Source organism: Jaculus jaculus, chromosome 1, assembly GCF_020740685.1.
Source record: "Jaculus jaculus isolate mJacJac1 chromosome 1, mJacJac1.mat.Y.cur, whole genome shotgun sequence".
Lineage (NCBI taxonomy): Eukaryota > Metazoa > Chordata > Mammalia > Rodentia > Dipodidae > Jaculus > Jaculus jaculus.
Window position 1 is genome coordinate 325,290,044 of NC_059102.1, and position 2,563 is coordinate 325,292,606.

The window sequence follows — 2,563 nt, forward strand, 5'->3', positions numbered from 1 at the left end:
GGATCACCATGGGTTTGAGGCCACCCTGAGAATATAGAGTGAATTCCAAGTTAGCCTGTGCTAGAATGAGACCCTACCTCCACAAACAAAACAAACAAGCAAAAAAGCAGAAAGAACAGAGGACACACACAATCTACCAATGGTGTGGAAAAACCCATTTCAACAGGGCACACTGAGGCACTTGGTGGACTGACTCCCCACCCTTCCAAGAGTTTGCACTCTCATTTAACAAGAGACTGAAGCCACAAAGATCCCACCACCCCAGACTCCCCAATAGCTAGATCCTGACTGGGAGAAGCTATAGCTTCTCTAACCAGCTGTAACTTGGAGGTGTCCTCCCCCTTCAAGACACTAGGGAGGTACTGACAAGTGAAAAAGAACCCGGGCCGCAACACCACAGTGAGGGTTTTCCATCTTCCTTCTTGACCACTGGGCTATGCCACCCTTTGTTCCCCCGATTCTGAAACTCCCCCAAGGGTGTCCGGCTTAAGCCTTAAAAGATCCTCCCTTAAACTTTCATCAGAATGGAATTAGAGAAATGTATTTACAGAAACAAGGAGTGTCCACAAAACAAATCTTTTGTCACTTCTTCACGGCCCTCTTGGCACTGGACTTGGATTTGGGCTTCACTGGTCTGGCTTTCTTGGGCTGGGATGCTTCGACTGACTTGGCTTTGACAACCTTGGGCTCTTTGGGTTTGGGGGCGGGGTAGCCGGCTTCTCTTTTATTTTTTTGGCTGGGGTGGCTTTGGGGTTCTTGCTGGGGGCTTTGGCGGCAGCTGTCTTGAGCTCAACTGTCTTCTTTGGCGTGGACACTTTCTTGACTTCCTTCTTAGTCTTCTTGAAAGCCACCGACCTCTTGGGCTCATCGCCCTTGAGCAATCGGAAAGACCCCAAGGCACCCACACATCTAGTTTGCTTGAGGACACCTGTGGGTCACCAGGCGCATGATGGACTTGATCTGGGAGTCGGCGCTCTCACCCACAGTGTCTCTTTTAAAATATGTCTTTTATAAATTTTTTGTTTATATTTCATTTATTTATTTGAGAGTGACACACAGAGAGAAGCAGGCAGAGAAAGAATGGGCGCGCCAGGGCCTCCAGCCACTGCAAACAAACTCCAGACGCGTGCGCCTCCTTGTGCATCTGCCTAACGTGGGTCCTGGGGATTCAAGCCTTGAACCGGGGTCCTTAGGCTTCACAGCAAGCGCTTAACCACCAAGCCATCTCTCTAGCACCCCCCGCCCCCTTGTCTCTTGATACGCTTCTGGATAGATTGGCGCGAGGAGCCTGCGCAGTTCTTCTCGGCCTGGATGGCAACCAGGATCAAGTCCGAATATTTGGGCTGGTCTGTGGATTTCCTGGAGGCCTTGGCGTGCTTGGGCTTCGCCACAGGAGTGGCCTGCCTGCTTCTGCTGGAGGGGGAGCTCCGCAAAGGGCCAACCCTCGCTGGAGGCGGAAGCGCCGCTGTGTGGGATGCTAGCGAGGCGTCTCTACCTTTGCTCTCGGCACCGGCTTGCCCAGCCTTCCCTTACCCAGCTACGCATCTCAGCAGCCCTTTTTATTTATTTATTTTGCTTTTTTTAAAATTGACAACTTCCATAATTGTAAACAATAACCCATGTGTGCGCCACCATACCTGGCTCAGTCTCTTTATTGTAATGTCATCATCTTTTCCTCCCATTATGATGGTTTTGTGTAGGTAGTGTCAGGCACTGTGAGGTCATGGATATCCAGGCCATTTTGTGTCTGGAGGAGCACGTTGTAAGGAGTCCTACCCTTCTTTTGGCTCTTAACATTCTTTCTGCCACCTCTTCTACAATGGACCCTGAGCCTTGGAAGGTGTGATAGAGATATTGCAGTGCTGAGCACTCCTCTGTCACTTCTCAGCACCATGATGCCTTCTGAGTCCTCCCAAGATCACTGCCATCTGAAAAGATAAGGTTCTCTAACCACAAGTGAGAGTAGCATTAATATATGGGTATAAACATAAAGAGGAGTGCTTACTGGGCAGTTTGGTGAGCACAGTACATTTAACCAGACAGCAGCAGATGTTACAACCTCTAGGGTTCATGACTACCCCTGGGTTTTCCATTGTTCAGAAAAGTAGGTTTCCATATGACTTATTTATATCCTCTTAGGTTTTTTTTCTCAAATATTTTAACATCTTCCATGATTTTATAAAAAGTATCCCATGGTAATACCCTCCTCCCCCCCACTTTCCCCTTTGAAATTCCATTCTCCATTATATCCCCTCCCCATCTCAGTCTCTCTTTTATTTTGATGCCATGATCTTTTCCTCCTCTTATGATGGTCTTGTGTAGGTAGTATCAGGCACTGTGGGCTCATGGATATCCAGGCCATTTTATGTCTGGAGGGATCATTTTGTAAAGAGTCCTACCCTTCCTTTGGCTCTTACATTCTTTCCGCCACCTCTTCCGCATTAGACCCTGAGCCTTGGAAGGTGTGATAGAGATACAGTACTGAGCACTCTGGTCACTTCTTTCCAGCACCATGATGCCTTCTGAGTCGTCCCAAGGTCACTGCCATCTGAAAAGAGAAGAT

At 48.5% G+C, this 2,563-nt stretch overlaps 1 pseudogene; it reads right to left on the bottom strand.

Annotated features, from left to right (window-relative positions):
• Nucleotides 1–582: 582 nt before the first annotated feature.
• Nucleotides 583–1,545, bottom strand: LOC101605008 (annotated as a pseudogene).
• Between the last annotated feature and the right edge of the window lie 1,018 nt (nt 1,546–2,563).